Source organism: Nicotiana tomentosiformis, chromosome 4 (genome assembly GCF_000390325.3).
Source record: "Nicotiana tomentosiformis chromosome 4, ASM39032v3, whole genome shotgun sequence".
In the NCBI taxonomy this organism is placed as follows: domain Eukaryota; kingdom Viridiplantae; phylum Streptophyta; class Magnoliopsida; order Solanales; family Solanaceae; genus Nicotiana; species Nicotiana tomentosiformis.
In genome coordinates, this window is record NC_090815.1 from 25,658,477 (window position 1) to 25,677,996 (window position 19,520).

The following is a 19,520-nucleotide window of genomic DNA, read 5'->3' on the forward strand; positions in this document are numbered from 1 at the left end:
CTGGCAGATTTGAAAGCATGTCTATTCTTTGTTGGAATTACTGAAAGTGAACTATAATTGTGTAGCTCGTCACTATCTTCAGTTCTTTGTTTATTATTGTTACTTACTGAGTTGGTTGTTCTCATACTACACCATGCACTTCGTATGCAGATCCAGGTGTTTCCGGACATAGCGGGTGTTGATTCTTTCGCACAACTGATTTTTCGGAGATTCTGAGGTAGCTACCGTATTTCGTAGACCTTGCCTCTCCTCCCCTATCTCCTTATTTACTGTATTTGGTCTCAGACTGTTACAGACCGTATTTTTCAGACTTATATTCATAATTAGATGCTCATGTACTCAGTGACACAAGGTTTTGAGAGTGTTTGTATCTAAAATTGTGAGGCCTTTTATTAAATTCAAATTATTATATTTTTTAAACTTAAAGGACATTGGGGATTATTAATGTTATCGGCTTGCCTAGTTTCGAGATAGGAGCCATCACGACATGTCATATTTTGGGTTGTGACACTAGCACCATTCAATCTAGTCTAAAACATTACAATCTCAATCAAATGTAAACATTACCAAGTCTAAACATCCCACCACAACAAATAATAATTTCTCAAACATCACAACCACAATAAACTAAAACTCATTATCCCCGCCATCCTCGCCATTCAAAGGATCAAATGGACGTCTGCTCATAAATTTCTCCACTAGACTCTGTAATTTGTTAAACTTTTCGCGATCTTCTTTCCGTTCCTCCTTCAACTCTTCAACTTCTTTTCGTAATGCTTCCACCTCTTCGTGATCCTGCGAATAACTCGCATCACCAGACAACAATGTCGTAGAATGACCTATGGAATGTTGTGATCCAAGATCGTAGGTTCTATCTTTCTTTGCGCCACCAACCCTGCACATGCGTCCATATTGAAGTTACATTATTGAGTGACACTTGGGTTGAGCTACCATCCTCGAAATCGGGTTGACTTTTACGTGATTCCTCCAAACGTTGTTGATAGGCTTTCTGAAATTAAAATCACGTTAAGCATTAAATTGTGTAATACTAATAGAAAGAAGAAGCAGACTAGGAAGAAATTAGTAGTTGTTTACATCGGTGTAGTTCTTGTAGACATTACTGTAAACATAAATTTTAATTTATGACAGGATCTTGAACATGATAATCTTACACAAAATTATACAGAAAACCTACCTGAATCGTAAGCTATCATCATAAAACAAAAGCGTTAATTCAAATTGATTTCTCACCCCTTGCCCTAGATTTCGTTACCGCCAACTTTAGTGATGGAAGAGAGAAAATAAAATATGGTAACCCTAATGGGTGGGGAGAGGACCAATTTATAGAGGTTCTCCTTTAATCTGGTACGTCCATCAAGTAACCGATCGGACTGATGAGATTTACTCATAAATTAAATATTAATTATGGGCCTTAAACATATTGGACCACCAAAACGTAAGAAAATCTTACATTCTCCCACTTGGCCCAATAATCACATAATATTAATATTTAATATAGGAATATTAGTTGCGCATAAATAAATCTCTTCTATAATGTTCACCATAAATACCACAATATGATAAACTAGTAAATGTGAGTTATGATGGTTATATATAATTTGTCTACATACTTCCTTCCATATACTACAACATTAGTAATTTATCGCATCGGGTTCGGAAGCTATAAAATATTATGGTCCACAATAATGTCTCATTGAGACTTATCCTGCAACATCTCAAAACAATAATGTGTACACCATTATGAGAAACAGAAAATCATTAATGTATATCAGAAATACGTAAATGAGATCAGAGTGTCAAAAATCATAAATACATCAATCATAAATACAACCAAGACTCATTCTATATACATGTTCTTTAAATGTCTTTGGCTGTAAACCGTTCATTACCGGATCTACAATCATGAGATTAGTTCTAATATGCTCAAGTGACATGTTTGTTTATGAACTTCCTCCTTGACGGTAAAGTACTTTAATTCCATATGCTTTGCACCTTTGGAGTACTTATCATTCTTTGAGAAGTATATTGCTGCAGAATTATCACAGTAAATGTTTAGCGGCTTGGTAATGGTGTCGACAACCCCAAGTCCTTAAATAAAGTTTTGCATCCATAATTCATGAATTGTGGCTTCAAAACATGCCATAAATTCAGCTTCCATCGTGGATGTAGAAATGCTAGACTATTTGGCACTCTTCCATGATATTGATCCTTCAGATAATTGGAACAAATAACCAAACGTGGATTTTCTAGTGTCAATACATCGAGCGAAATCTGAATCCGAGTATCCAACAACTTCCAAATGCTTGGATCTCCTATACATGAGCATGTAATCCTTCATTCCTTTCAGGTACCTCAAAACTTTCTTTGCAGCTTTCCAGTGATCAATTCCTGGGTACCTCAAAACTAATATCCGGTTTTGTGCAAGTCTGAGCATACATTAGATTACCAACAATTGAAGAGTAAGGAATTGATTCCATTTTCTTTCGCTCTACATTATTATTAAGGCATTGCATGAGACTAAATTTGTCCCTTTTTTGAATTGAAACAATTCTTGCTGAACAATTGTTCATATTAAATGTCTCTAGAATTCTTTCGATATAGCCTTTCTGAGACAATCCCAATAATCCTTTTGATCTATCATGGAATATTTCTATTCCTATCACATAGGATGCCTCACCCATATCTTTCATTTCAAAATTCTTAGAGAGAAAATCTTTAGTCTCACGCAATATGCCTAAATCATTAGCAGCAAGTAGAATATCATCAACATATAGGACTAAAAATATAAACTTGCTCCCACTGATTTTTTGGTATATACACAGATCAATGGTATTTTCCACAAATCCAAAAGATGTTATGGTATCATTAAAATTTATATACCATTATCGTGAGGCTTGTTTAAGTCCATATATTGACTTCTTCAGTTTACACACTATTTGACCTTTTCCTTTAGTTTCGAAACCCTCTGGTTGGTCCATATAAACTTCCTTCTCGAGGTATCCATTAAGAAAGGAAGCTTTCACATCTATTTGGTGTAACTCTAAATCATAATGAGCCACCAAAGCCATAATAATTCTTAACGAGTCTTTCTTTGAAACCGATGAAAAGGTCTCTTTATAATCAATGCCTCCTTATTGAGTATAACCCTTGGCAACAAGTCTGGCTTTGTATCGTTCAATATTGCCATTTGAATCACGTTAGGTCTTAAAGACCCATCTACACCCGATTCTTTTAGAACTTTCTGGCAATTCAACGAGATCCCAAACTTTATTATATTCCATAGATTTTAGCTCTTCCTTCATGGCATCAATCCATTTGTCAGACTTATTACTTTCTATGGCTTGTGAAAATGAAACTAGATCCTTATTAAGACCAATGTCAAAATCTGACTCTTGCAAATAAACCATGTAATAATCCGAAATAGCCGATTTTTCTAACTCTGAGAGATTTTCTTAATAGCATTTCTTGTGGTTCATTTGTGTTAGATGTTTATGAGTTAGTTTTTTAATGAAGTGTTTCATCCAAATATTGCTCGGTGTTGTCAAAGTATTCTTCAACAACTGGAATAATATTTGGTATTTGTGTGGAAGTAGGCACATTCGTGGGTAATATAATATTGACCCTCACCTATTTTATTTTCACACTTTGCTTTTCAACACTCCCACTAACTTCACCATTCTTAATGAATTTTGTATTACAGGTTTCAACAATTCTCGAACTATGATTTGGACAGTAAAACACATACCCTTTAGATTTCTCTAGGTAACCAATAAAGTAACCACTTACTATTCGAGAATCTAATTTCTTTTCTTGTGGATTATAAACTCTAGCTTCCATTGGAAAACCCCAAACATGCAGGTGTCTTAAACTAGGTTTTCTTCTTGTCCACAGTTCAAAATGGGTCTTTGGAACTGCCTTACTAGGAACCCTGTTTAATAAATATACAGCGGTTTTAAGAGCACACATCTACAATGATTTGGGTAATGAGGAATTACTCATCACGCTCCTAACCAAATCCCTAAGTGTTCGATTACGCCTTTCTGCAATACCATTTTGTTGAGGTATTCCTGGCATAGTATACTGTGCACATATGCCATGTTCCTAGAGGAACTTTGCAAATGGACCTGGACATTTTCCCAATTCATTATATTTTTCATAATATTCACTACCTCTATCTGACCTAATAATTTTCACCTTTTTATCTAATTGCCTTTCAACCTCATTAACAACCACCTTGAGAGCATTTGTTGCTTGAGACTTTTCTTTCAGCAAATAGATGTATCCATAACGTGAAAAATCATTGATAAAAGTGATAAAATATTTCTCTCCACCAAAAGATGGAACATCAAAGGGTCCACAAATATCGGTGTGTATAATTTCAAGAAGTTGGGTGCTTCTTGTGGCACCTTTCTTACTATGCTTGGTTTGCTTTCCCTTAATGCAATCCAAACATATAGTAAGATCAGTAAAATCTAGATTCGGAGGAATCTCATTCTTTACTAATCTTTCTAACCTTTCTTTGGATATATGACCCAAACGTCTATGCCACAAGTAAGCAAAACTTTCATCTAGTGAACTACGTTTAATTCTAATATTATAAGAAGGGATTCAGAAAAACCAATATCGAGTTTTAATTTATATAAACCATCACTAAGAAAACTAAAACCATAAAAAATAGCATTCTTATATAAATTAAAACATCCATTTCCAAACTTTAAATCAAATCCAGAAACATCAAGTCTTGAAAGAGAAATCAAATTCCTAGAAACTGAAGGTACATAAGAGTCTGTAATAGATCAAGGTGACGCCCAGTCTCCATGATCAAATGATAAGTCCCTATGCCTTCAATTTGAGCCTTCTTACGATTTCCCATGAACAAGAAATCTTTATTTGGATTTGTAGTTTGGATCGTAAGGAATCCCTGCAATGTAACAGATACATGAGCAATTGCACCAGAATCAAGCCACCAAGTATTATTAGGAACTTCTATTAAATTTGATTCGAAACATACAAAAGCACTAATTGTACCTTTCTTTTCGAACCAAGATTTATGTTTCAAGCAATCTTTCTGATAGTGTCCTTCCTTGTTATAGAAACGACATGTATCTCCCTTATGTTCCTTGTTAGCATCATGTGGAGCTTTAGCGGGTGCTTTCTTCTTCTTGAACTTGTTGGCCTTCACTTTAAGTCCTTTGCCAGCTCCTTGACCCATGAGGTTAATTTGATGACTCCCTTGTTTCTTAAGTATTGACTCCTCCTGAGTAAGCATACTGGACAATTCACTAACATTTCACTTATCCTTAATAGCGTTATAGTTAATTTGAAAAGGTCCATACTCAGGAGGCAACGAGTTCAAAATAAACTGAACCAAGAAGGAATCATCCACTTTCATCCCCAAGGTCTGAAGTCTTGCTGCAATGTTATTCATCTCGATGATATGGTTTTGCATACTACACGACCCATCAAATTTCATGGTCGTGAGTTCAACCATTAGTGTACCAGCGAGAGACTTTTCTCCTGAATGAAAACGTTCTTCCACAAACTTCATGTATTCCCGGGCACTTTATGTTTTTGGAATAGTACTCTTAATGTTGTTGGCAATATTCATTCGCATAAACATAAGGCTTAGCCTGTTAGAGCGTTCCCATGCTTTATGGAAAGACTTCTTATCCGCACTGCTCGAATCAGTAATGGCAGCGGGCTTATCATTCAGCAGAGCCAAGTAAAGATCCATCACACCTAAGTGGAACTGGACTTGTTCACGCCATTCAGAGAAGTTCAATCCGTTGAACACAGTAACAGACGAAGCAAGCGAATGAAAAGGAATAGCTGCAAAATAGATAATACATGCTCACAAATCAATATGGATTTAACAAAACAGTTAAAGCATATTGCAATTCTCCTTTGGGTAAATACTACGATACACTATCATAATTTAAGTGCCATTTAGTCTTTAATAGGTAACTAAATATTTTTAACCAAATATATATGCCATCTTTAGACAGACAATATATATTTGCCTAAAGAATATTAATTTTACCTCATCATATTCACTATTCATAGAATAATTGATTCGCCTTTGGGTAAATCCTTAAGTTCTAGCAATAGTGAAAATTAATTTATCCACTAATTTTTAATTATTGGCATTTCATTAATTTTATGGATAAATTATAATTTTATGTATGCATATTTTTCATGAACGTACTAGTTTGGACACTTTGGTTACTAACAAACTATATAAACATAATTGCACATATAAAATAAATATCTGAAGATTGTATGCATGTGAATACTTTAAACAATCTAGTTTGATCACTTTGGTGACTAACAAACTATGTAACTTTAAACACACACATAAATAATCAATGGCCCAAATATTAAAAAAGTATCCTAAAGAAACAAACATAATTCCATGACGACAATTATAAAATAGGGACATAATGGGATAACTTAGTAACAACATCAATACCTTATATTTCAATCCCAGATGCAACGGCGTTTATAAACAGGAACATAAAGCGACGTATATTCAATTTATTCATTCTTTATTGATTGTTTATTTATTTAATTTATTAAATAAATAATCATAAACAACCCTAACTGAATCAAGCTGCCGAGGACTTTATGCTAATACTATCTATTTGGGTTGATCAAAGTTAGTAAACTGACCACATAGGCACAAGTGTCCCTATTGTCACTTGCTCTGTTAAGAGCAATCTCAAAGATACAACGACCATGTAATTTTATAGAATCTGGTTTTAGAAAATAACATTTCTTATTAGAGAATTTATATATACTGTAAGCATAAAACTTTATCCAGTTTGACGGTACATCACATACGTCATGAATTAATATCTTTATAATCGAAAATTATCAGTTCAAACAATCTGCGCTCTGATACCACATGTAAACATAAATTTTAATTTATGCCATGATCTTGAACATAATAATCATATACAAAATCGTACAAAAAACATACCTGAATTGTAAGCCATCATCGTGAAGCGAAAACGTTAATTCAAATTGATTTCTCACCCCTTGCCCTAGCTTTCGTTACCGCCGACTTTAGTAATGGAAGAAAGAAAATAAAATACGGTAACCTTAATGGGTGGGGAGAGGATCAATTTATAGAGGTTCTCATTTAATCCCATACGTCCATCAAGTAACCGATCGGATGGATGTGATTTGCTCATTAATTAAATATTAATTATGGGCCTTAAACTTATTGTGCCACTAAAACGCAAGAAAATCTTACAATTACTTGTAGCAAATTTTAGTTGGTTAAGATTTTCATCATGAACTGCACTTGTAGACATTACTTTAAAGCATCTCCATTGGTGATCATAACCGTCTAATGTAGTTCTAAATACTTTTGTATTGAACCTGTTGTTTTATACGTCAATACCATACAAGGGGGAGGGTGATTTGTGTGGTATCCAATTTTTCGCGTGCACAGATTATAGAAGGGCCTGGTTCTTATATGTGTTCCTTATCCAACTTTTGCAGAATAATAAGTGCAGAAATTAAAGAACACAAGGAATTTTACGTTGAAAATACCTGGCTCAAAGGGTGAAAAAACCACGACCTACTTTCCAGTAGGATTTTCACAAAACTCTTTACTAAATCAGTGAGCCAAAATAGCATTTAAAAAAACTCTTTTGTAAATCTAGGATTACCTCTAATCCCTTGTAGCAAACTAGCCTCTAGCTATTTGCAACAAACTTCAAGTTAACTCTAACTTGAAAACGCAAAGTACCTATTACAAATGCTTCTAGATAAAGCTGAAAACGTACAAGTTAAAACCACCTACTACAAATAACTAGACTAAAAGACAACAGTTGGAACTGATTCTTCTAGCTGGTTCAAGTAGCGTCAGATTCGCACACTCAAATATCACTCGAAGTTCAAACCACCTTGCTCTCAATTCTTTCTTAACTTCTGCTTTTGTGCGTCACTATACAATATGAACATTCTTCAATATATAGGAGTTAGTAGATAAAGAATTAACTAGAATCTTGATGCTACTCTTCCTTGGTGGAAGAGTTCTAGTTAAACTCAACTCCTAAATCCTTCCTTATCTTAGATACTGTTCTTACTGAATAAGGAGTCCTTCTACTTATTGTTTTTGCAATCTTTTCGACTAGGAGATATCTCATTCTACCAGAATACGCTAATTTCCTGCATATGCACCTCACGTGCCTTGACTCCGCCGGTGTCTATGTCTGCCAGTGATGGACCTGGTTCATATCTAAGTTGCTTTGTCAATCTTCAAAACTATTCTCTTCCTTGGGCCAACACATTCCCCCCTTTTGATGGTGACAAACTTTGTGCGTCCATAAGCTTAGAATTGTTTCAACTTAATCCAACATTGACACATATTAGAGTATTAAGCACTTATCATAAAGAACCAGGGTCATTTAGGTTATAAATATCACTTGTTCATAGCACATCTTCTCCCGTTTGGCATCATTGAAAAGTTGCAAAAAGATGTGTGAGTCCCAAATTTTATAAAAATTACTCATGGCCACTGGGGCAACTGCAAATTCATTCATGGATCAATCATCAGTAATCAACTAAGAATTCAAACTATCAAAGAAATATAGATGGTGCATAAGAACAAAAGCAGCAAATTTCATTGATAGAAGGTACGGATCTTCCACTATCCACAAAATAAAGCAAAAACATTTAAAGCATGAGCAACAAAAAGAAAAAGTCCCGAATCTGGGTCACTGAATTTCTAGGTAGGCTAGGAAACTAAGGCTTGGAAGAACTAGGGGCTTGGGTTTTGGCTTGGAGAAGACTCAACATATCGTGAAGAAATCCCTCATTCTTCTCCCTTTCCTCTGTAAGCTCAACTCTGAGAACATCCCTATTAGATTCAACCTTAGCCAAACGAGTCTTCAGCCTTGCTATCTCAGCATCCTTTGCCTCACTCTCCTACACTAGGGCTCTGACCTTACTATTTATAGGTGTCCTTTTCAATGAACCAGGTTCATTGGGGATGACCTGAGTCTTATAATCACAAGTAAGAAGAGTATTGATCCCAAAATGGTCTTTGTTTGTGGCCATCTCCGCCTTCTTCAATGGCACCTTATAATGAGAAAAATGAACCCAGGCCAGTTTATCTGCCTCCCACTGTCCATATACTATATCAAGACCAAGTCCATGTAATTTGCAATATACCTCATTTCCTACCTTGGCAACACGCATTTGTTGATGAATTCAAAGATCACCTTGTGGGGTGGCTTAATTTCACTCTTATAGACTGCCTTGGGCTCACTCTCTTCTTCATTTTCACAAAATTTCCTTGTGATAGCCATGGCAATTGGAAGAGAATCCAGCATCAAAAGTGAGTTCTTCAGCAGAGGGGATGCCAAGTATTTCACCGAGTTCTTCAGCATCAAAAGTGATTTGGACCCCTTTTACTAGGCTGGTGACTCTGCCTTCCTTGAACTCAAAATTGGCCATGAATTCCACAATCTCATTCCTATCTAGTCTCCCATCCAACTGAAGGACCATGTCCTTCCACCCCTATATCTCAAGCTTCTCCAACAGCAAAATCATTCTTTCTTCTTCCAAGTCCTTCAATAATCTCCCCTTCAGAATTGTTCTTTTACCAAACTTTGTTAGCTTGTAATTCTTACCATCAAACATATCCTCCTCTTCACCACTCCAATCATTTTCTTCAGTAATTTTCACTTGCTTGGCTTTCACTGCACACCTAGTTCGCTTAGCCAAGGTAGAGGGTTTAACAGACTTAGAAACATATGAAGACTTCTTTGAGGAAATCTTGGCTTTCTTTGGCTTAGGGGTCTGAACCTCTATCTCTGCCACTTTTTCACTTTGATGAACCAGGTCCATCTCATCCAACTCAACAACCTCAACAGGCTTAACCACTTTTCTTTCCCTTTTCCACTCTTTTCTTCTTACTTTCCTCTAAAACTTTCTGCAACTCCTCCTCACTTTGCTTCAACTTTCTCCTTGTAGTTCTTCCTCTTGGGAGAGGAATTTCAAAAGTCTCAGAAGGAGAAGCCTTCCTTTTCTTGTTGGCTCTTGCTGTGCCAGGGGTCGTTGTTGTAGGAGTTCTTTTCTTCTTGGGTTTGTAACTATCACCTATCTTTTTCAAGAGATCAGCCAAGGTTTCCTTAGCAGATGAACCAGGTTCGTCTGCTTGCTTTCCAAGATTTATTATCCCTTCAGCGGCTTCTCCAGATTCACTTCTCCCTGTTTTCTTGCTACTTTCTTCCACCTTTTCTGGCTCAGTTCCCTAGATAGCCATTCTAACAGTTTTAGAGGTGGGTGAAGAATCAGCCACTCCTTTCCCTTTTTCTCTCTCATCACTTCGTACTCCCTCACTCTCCTTTTCTTTATCTATTTTATTGTTACCTCCTCTCCTTCTTGAACCAGGCGTTTCCACCTTTACCACAAACCCAACTAAAATGAACCTATTTTCTAGATTTTCAATAACATCAGAGATGACACCAGAAGAAAGGTTTGTGACAAATGTTACCTGCTCAGAATCGGAAGACCCAGGTTCTTCCCCCTCAGTCGCGGACTTGAAAGAGTCATTAGAATTTTGGGAACCTTGGGCTTGACTTGGTTGAAGCTGGGTATTTAATTTTCTTGAAACTACACCTCCAGCCATAGTTTTTCGAGTAAGCATTTTCACTCGCCTTCTCCTAGGTTGAGGGGTAGTGCTAGGCTGAGGGGTAGTGGGAGAAGAGGAAGGGGTAGGTGGAGAGGGTGTACTAGGATTATCACCGGGGTTATCCATTTTTTAGTATGGTTCTGTAAGGGAGGGGATGGCTTGATTGAATTGTGAAGAAAGAAAACAATTTCGACGGTTATCAGAAATTGTGAGGAAGTGGCAGGGATGATGATGAGGGATTTAAAGGGAAAGGGTAGTTAATGCTTAACGGTAGCTTTTTGTAGTCAAGTAGAAGTCTAATCAACCTGAAATTCAAGGTTTAAATAGACGGTAAAGGCCTTCCTAGTATCTAGGTATTTTAATTTGGTGAGGATTCTTGTTAAACGGAACTGGTTTAATCTTAATTGGATAGGCTTTGAAGAATTTGGACTTGGGTAGGACTCTGCTCATAATTTAAATATTAGTATTTCAAATTGTGCAGAGTGTAGAAAATATACCTCGCTATTCAGATGAACCAGCACTGATGAGCCTGGTGCTTTACTGAGAATCCTCATGTCTCAATTTGCCAAAATTAAAAAAATATCATTAGAGACCGGTGAGTCATATTAACACATGGCACATGAGTATACTATTTACAGTATGAGACTGAGAAATAATTAATCTGGTTATTTACACAAGATCCATATTTTCTAACCAAAAAAAAATTCATTTTTTTTTCATGTACAATCTGAACTGGTTCACTTAGGTGATCTTAATCATCCCTAATTCTAACTTGTTCCTTTCAAAGTGCTCTCTACTTAGTGCTTTTGTAAAGATGTCAGCAATCTGTTTATCAGTAGCACAAAACTCTATAGTGATCAATCCCTTCTCATAATTGTCCCTTAAGAACTGATGTCTAATATCTATGTGCTTTGTCCTTTTATGATGAACGGGGTTCTTTGTCATACTAATAGCACTAGTGTTATCACAAAAGATAAGGATACATCTAACATCGATTCCAAAATCTTGCAATTACTGTTTAATCCACAATAGTTGAGCACAACATGAGGCTGCAGCCACATACTCAGCCTCAGCAGCAGATAAGGCCACATAATTCTGCTTTTTAGTGGCCCAAGACACAAGGCATGAGCCAAGAAAGTGTGCCATACCTGAGGTGCTCTTTCTTTCCACTAGAAAACCTGCATAGTCAGTATCAGCATATCCCACAAGATTAAAATTACTAACTTTTGGATACCAAAGACAAAGATCAGTGGTGCCTTTTAGGTATCTCAATATTCCCTTTACAGCAGTCAAGTGAGATTCCTTTGGATTTGACTGAAATCTTGCACAAAGTCCTATACTGAAAATAATGTCAGGTCTACTAGCAGGGAGATACAATAATGAACCAATCATTCCCCTATACAACTTCTAATAAACAGATAAACCAGGTTCATCTATATCCAACTTTGTGGCTGTTGCAATACGAGTGTCGATTTCTTTGGAATCTTCCATTTTAAACCTCTTAAGAAACACTTTTATATACTTCTGTTGATGGATCATAGTTCTATTTGAATCTTTTTTAATTTGTAAGCCTAAAAAGAAAATAATCTCACCCATCATGCTCATTTCAAATTCACTCCCCATTAGTTTAGCAAATTCTTTACTTAGTTTATCAGTAGTTGCTCCAAAGATTATGTCATCTACATATATCTGAACTACCAAGAGATCTTTACCTTTTTCTTTCAAGAACAAAGTGCTGTCAATTTTACCTCTTTAGTAGTTATGCTCAAGCAAAAACTTTGATAATCTTTCATACCATGCTCTTGGACCTTTCTTGAGTCCATAGAGTACTTTGTCAAGTTTGTACACATGATTGGGATTTTTCTTGTTCTCAAACCCTGGAGGTTGCTTGACAAACACTTCTCCCTTCAAATAGCCATTTAGGAAGGCACTCTTGACATTCATCTGGTAAAGGGTGAATTCCATGTATGCATCAAAGGCTATGAGGAGCCTTATAGCTTCCAGCCTTGGCACTGGGGCAAAAGTCTCATTATAGTTTATGCCTTCCTCCTGACTATATCCTTGAACCACCAATCTTGCTTTGTTTCTTGTAATAGTTCCATCTTCATCAAGTTTATTTCTGAAGACCCACTTAGTGCCAATTACTGATCTATCCAAGGGTCTTGGTACCAGATGCCAAACTTGACTCCTTTCAGATTGGTTGAGTTCATCTTGTATTGCATTTACCCAGTGTGCATCCTGCAAAGCTTCAGCAACATTTTTAGGTTCGATAAGAGACAAGAAAGAATCAAAAGCACAAAGATTCTTTTAAGAAGATCTGGTTTTGATTCCAGAGGTTGGATCAGTGATGATATTCTCAATAGGATGAGAACTTTGATATCTGTAAGGTTTCACAACCAACTGGTTACCCCTTGATGTTCCCTCAATGTTTTGTTGCTGTGGAACAGGTTCAGGTACAGGTTCCTCTGAAGTTTGAGAATTGTTTTGTTATATCCCCATGTCATGTTGCCGGGGATAGATGAACCCGTTCCATCACCTATTCCTTCCTCCAAAGATGCTTCAGTCTGGGCTGTGGTTTCATTTAAGTGTTTAACCAGCCCAATTGCTTCATCATCCTATTCCTGTCTCTCATAAAGAATGTTACTTTTATCAAAAACCACATGTACACTTTCTTCAACACACATAGTTCTTTTGTTATAAACTTTATAAGCTTTACTATGTGAAGAATATCCCAAGAATACTCCCTCATCACTTATGGGATCAAACTTACCTAGGGAGTCCTTACCATTATTGTGCACAAAGCACTTGCATCCAAATGCCCTAAGATGAGATATGTTTGGTTTTCTCCCGTTAAGTAACTCATAGGGAGTCTTCTCTACTAGAGGTCTTGTCATGCACCTATTTATAATATAGCATGTAGTATTTACAGCTTCTGCCCAGAAGCTATGGGGAAGCTTACTAGAAAGAAGCATAGTCCTAGCCATATCTTCAAGAGTCATGTTCTTTCTTTCAACTACTCCATTTTGTTGTGAAGTTCTAGGGGCAGAAAAATTATGATCTATGCCATGCACATCACAAAATTCAGAAAATTTAGCATTTTCAAATTCAGTACCATGATCAGACCTAATTGATGCAAGTTGATTTCCTAATTGTTTCTGAGTTTTTCTAACAAAGGAAGTGAGCATGTCAAATGCTTCATCTTTAGATGTTAAAAACGGTGTCCAGGGAAACCTAGAATAATCATCAACCAGCACCATCACATATCTCTTACCACCTCTACTTAATGTTCTCATTGGACCACAGAGATCCATATGAACCAGTTCCATCGTTCTGGTGGTACTTACCACTTTCTTGCATTTAAAAGAGGATATTACCTGCTTCCCCCTTGCACAAGCCTCACAAACTTTGTCTTCCTTGAACTTAATGTTAGACAGTCCTATCACCAAGTCCTTGGAGACTAACTTGTTGAGTTGACTTAGACTTGCATGTCCAAGCCTCTTATGCCAAATGAGGGAATCACTATCCAGCACACTTAAACAAGTTAGTTCATTCTCTGAGAGTGTGGACAGATCTATAATATATATATTATTCACTCTTTTACCCTGCAAAACAATCTTGTTAGTGATAAGATTTATCACAAAACATTTAGTAGAGGTGAATGCTACCAAGATACCTCTATCACACAATTGTGACACACTGATTAGGCTATACTTCAAGCCGTTTATTAAGTAGACATTCTCAATGGAATGAGAGTCATCCTTACCTACCTTACCAACCCCAATGATTTCACCGTTCTTTTCATTTTCAAAGGAGACATTTCCTCCTTTGAGGTCCTCAAGTGAAAGGAACTGGTCCTTGCTTCCTGTCATATGCTTTGAGCAGTCACTGTCCATGTACCATATTTGGCTGCTCCCCTTCATTTGAACCTACAAAGTCAGTATTAAGGAAATCTTCCCTTGAACAAAATGTATGAACTCAAGAAAGGAAATCTTCTTACTGGTTCCTAGTTTCAGTTTTAGATTTTCAGATTTTAACTCAAGAACATTTGCTTCAAATGTATGAACCTGGTTCTTCAGAGCAGTATTTTCAATCACAGTCTCACTAACTCTGAGTTCCAGGTTCTTACACTTTGCTATTAAAATCACACAATCCTTAGACAACTGTTCTTTTTCTTTATTTATTACCTCAGATTCATCAATGAAGTCTAGCAATAATTCAGAGAGTTTTTCTTTAGACAAAAACTTAATCTTGTCTTTGAGATGAATTATACTTACCTCAGATTCCTCATGAGATTCCCCATCTGATTCTCCAGTTACCATTAGTGCTTGTTCATCTCCATCTTCATCATCTGATTCCTCATCTGAACTTTCTCCCCAAGCAACAACCATAGCCTTTGTTGATCCTTTGTTCTTCTTGGGATGAACCTGTTCCTTCTTCTTGTTCCTTCGTTCAGATCTTTCCTTCTTCCATTCAAATTCCCATTGAGGATAGTTCTTGATGTGATGATCAGTCTTCCCATACTTATAGCAGCCCTCATTGGTCGTTTTTTCAGGAACCCTTGCTTTGTTGTAATTTTCACTTCTTAAAGAACCTTTTCCTCTCATAAGGTATTTCTTGAAGTCCTTGGTGATCATAGCCATTTCATCTTCCTCCAGATCAGCACCTTCAGTGATTCTGAGTGCCAAGTTCCTTTCCTTCTTGGGCACATCCATCTTCATGGTCTGCCTTCTAAGTTCATAGGCAGTGAGATTTCCAATCAGCTCATCCAACCTAAGAGTGGCAATGTTTTTTGACTCCAGAATGGCAGTGATTTTGCTCTCCCATGAGACTGGCAAAACCCTTGTCAAAATCTTCTCAACTTTATCTTCTTCAAGAATAACCCTTCCAAGAGACTTAAGTTCATTTGTTAGTGTGGTGAACCTTGTATACATCTCTTGGATGGTTTCTCCTTCCTTCATAGTGAAATTCTCATATTGAGAATATAGTAACGTTCCTCTGGACCTCTTCACCTGAGGTGCTCCTTCATGAGCCACTTGCAAAGTGTCCCAAATTTCCTTAGCAGTAGTACAACTTTGAATTCTGTTGTACTCGTCTGGACCAAGTCCACACACGAGCCATTTCTTGGCCTTAGCATTCTTCTCCCATTTCCTCGAGTAGTCAGCAGTGCAGTCACCTCTTGTTTTTGGCACCTCTTCTCCTTCGGCATTTATCTTCATGGTAGCCAGTGGACCATCTGTGACAATGTCCCATAGTTCATAGTCTTATCCTATGATGTGGTCTCTCATTCTGTTTTTCCACCAGGAGTAGTACTGGCCATTGAAAAGTGGTGGCCTAGCAGTGGATTGCCCTTCCCAGTTTTCGGGTGGTGCACTCATCTTGATCTTCTCCTAAGGTGTTAGCCTCTTCATGGATAACCTGCTCTGATACCAATCGTTGTTTTATACGTCAATACCACACAAAAGGGGGTGTGATTTGTGTGGAATTCAATTTTTCGCGTGCACAGATTATAGAAGGACCTGGTTCTTCTATGTGTTCCTTATCCTACTGCTGCAGAATAATAAGTGCAGAAATTAAAGAACACAAGGTTTTTTACGTGGAAAACACCTGGCTCAAAAGGTGAAAAAACCATGATCTACTTCCCAGTAGGATTTTCCCAAAACTCTTTACTAAATCAGTGAGCCAAAACAGCATTTACAAAAACTCTTTTGTAAACCTAGGATTACCTCTAATTCCTTGTACCAAACTAGCCTCTAGCTATTTGCGACAAACTTCAAGTTAACTCTAACTTGAAAACACAAAGTACCTATTACAAATGTTTCTAGATAAAGCTGAAAACGTACAAGTTAAAACCACCTACTACAAATAACTAGACTAAAAGACAACAGTTGGAACTGATTCTTGTAGCTGGTTCAAGTAGCGTCAGATTCGCACCCTCAAATATCACTCGAACTGCTTGTAAAATTGCCTCGCTATTTTGCTCTCAATTCTTGCTTAACTTCTGCTTTTGTGCGTCACTGTACAATAAGAACATTCTTCAATATATAGGAGTTAGTAGATAAAGAATTAACTAGAATCCTGATGTTACTCTTCCTTGGTGGAAGAGTTCTAGTTAAACTCAACTCCTAAATCCTTCCTTATCTTAGATACTGTTCTTACTGAATAAGGAGTCTTCTCCTTATCATTTTTGCAATCTTTTCGATCAGGAGATATCTCATTCTACCAGAATGCACTTATCTCCTGCATGTGCATCTCACGTGCCTTGACTCTGCCGGTGTCTATGTCTGCCAGTGATGAACCTAGTTCATATCTGAGTTGCTTTGTCAATCTTCAAAACTATTCTCTTCCTTGGGCCAACATAAGCGCTTTCATTGACTATTCACTTTATTATACTATACTATTACATAAAGATATGATTTGCTTTAACTTAAAACTCAATTCTGCTTCAGTAAGGGAAAAACCAAAAGACAGAAAGAAAAAAGGAGAAAGTTGTTGATGGACAATTAAAAATCCTTTTAATACCCGAATTAAGGGTGATACATCATATATCCATATACGAAATACACTCTATTCACATCCCCATGTTGCAGAATGATAGCTAGACTGCCAACTCGTGAACAAGCTTATGTCGATGCGTTGAAATTTTTGGCATATTGTTATTATACTATTGACTGATGCTTACTAAGTTTATAAGGATAGTCTGTACTAAACCATAGAGGTCCATCCGAAACAGAAGTCTTTTTCTCAGTTTATAGGTGCACATTTTAGAGTGCTACTTTTTTAACAGGGGTTTCTCCCCCAAAATTTTCTGTTTACCTTAAGTACTGGTCGTTATTGATGCTACTAGTTATAATTACAGTAACTTAAATATAATTAAGAGTAATTAAAAAGCTGCAAGATAATCCTAGCAACCATAAGAAAATTTAACTAGGAAAAAGTCAAGAACAATTTAATAAGGGAGTAGAAACGATTACGAATGCATGATCTTATTAAGTTAATCCGTGCGAATACTAGCTCACATGTTATATATAGTGCTAAAAAGAAAGCTAACTGAGAATCTGAATCAATAATGTCTATATTCACATTTTGACCAAAGGATATGATTGTGCTTTCTAATATTACTTCGCTAACATCGATGAAAACCTAAATAGGCCACACAATCTCCTTGACAGAAATAATCATTTTGAACATATAGTAAGAATCAAAATGGAAACACTTTGTCCAAATTTTCTACAGAACATATAACATTTTGAACTAGCAAATACCCCTTTTGAGAATTTCTCTCAAGATTCTACAATCATGACCACTACAAGTCCTCCAAATTTACTATTTTGGTTCGACAACCCATAAAGTCAGTATTAAGGAAATCCTTAAGTAAACACCAACCGAAAGATGTTAAATTCATTGATTACTAATAGTTTAACTCACAAGAGTTACTTGTGCTAATCTTGTAAGAATCAGGCTAAGTGTTATCCCAATGCAAAACCAAAATAAGAAACTAGAGAATCTTGTAGTTAGGATCTTACATATATATGTCCTCGCAGCACGCGGCTCGACCCATTCTCTTGTCCCATTCTTTTTCTTTTTCATATGTTTGTCCTCAAAGATCTCAGCATAAGTCACATGTCTCTCTTTTTCCTTTTCCTGCAAAAAAAAAATAAATAAGTTAGATACAGTTCAATCGCATCTAGTTAAAATCAAAGCAAATATAATAAGAATGTTACCATTCTCCTTCGATGGGTCTCCATACTAACTGAACCCCAGTGTGCAATGAGCCATCCGTATTGGAGGTTCGGGCAGCTTTTGCAGCGTTGCTCCTCTTGTTAAATTCTTCAGAAGCCCATATCACATTAAGGCTATCTCATATGACTTTTAGTATGCAACCAGGCATCTTGCCATTGAGCCGAGCTTTATACAAGAGATTTTAAAGCCTATCGACACCTTTTTTTTGGATGCTTGCTTAGGATGCTTTCTTGCAGCATTGGCGTTTCTTTTAATTAAAGGTGCTAAACTTGGTGATAAATCAATTACTTCTTCAATTTCTCATCTACCTTTTGCCACACTAATGGCGTTGTCATGATCATTTTATCGATGATTCTGCTTTACCATTCATACGATTATCATCAATCAACAGAGCTAACCTCTATGATGGTGTATACGGTCGAAATCTACTACTCATACGGACTGGTCGAGGCAATAATACTTCGATTGAAAGGTATCTGCCTAAGGTCAAGTCGAGGTTCGAAGTAAGGGTGTCATGAGTCGAGCTCCTAGACCGATCAATGACAAGCTCGGTATCATTATCGAGCTCATATCCAAATCGAACTACGAGGCAAAGCAAAGATTATCGAAGACGTATAGACCGACCAACATTTACCCCGAATATTGAGACTCCAAGTCAGAATTGAGCTCGAACCAAGGTCGAGGGTTCGATCCAATACCGAGCTCGAGCCAGTATCGAGCTCACAGACAAGCGCCGTTGCAACTGCATTAGGGGAGAGAATCTTGATGGGAATCGAGGAAAAGATAATTTATCATGGGTTCTCCACTATATATTTTTTATTATAGATAAAGTAGGATCCCTCTACTATAAAGAGGGGAACCATTGTAAGCACAGGGGGACATTGTAACAAAAGACTACTTCTCCTATTGAAAGATAAATCCCTTGAGTTTGTTTTACTTTGTCATATTCATTTTTCCTGCTCGCTAATTTATCTCCCGTTTCTATAGTCAAGAATCCGCACATTTTTATTTCTCTGTACGATTTATGTCAAGCTATATCACATATCCTTAGAACCACTTATAAATTTAACTATATCCAATTTTTCGGGTAAACAGTTTGGCGCCCACCGTG

General features: G+C 36.8%; 1 long non-coding RNA gene across 1 annotated transcript; it reads right to left on the minus strand.

Moving 5' to 3' along the window:
• Nucleotides 1-696: 696 nt before the first annotated feature.
• Nucleotides 697-18,321, minus strand: LOC138910608 (uncharacterized). Its single transcript, XR_011415740.1, has 2 exons — nucleotides 18,193-18,321; nucleotides 697-1,005 (listed from the first exon to the last, which is right to left on the minus strand). It is a non-coding gene; the product is annotated as an uncharacterized lncRNA (long non-coding RNA).
• Nucleotides 18,322-19,520: the final 1,199 nt, after the last annotated feature.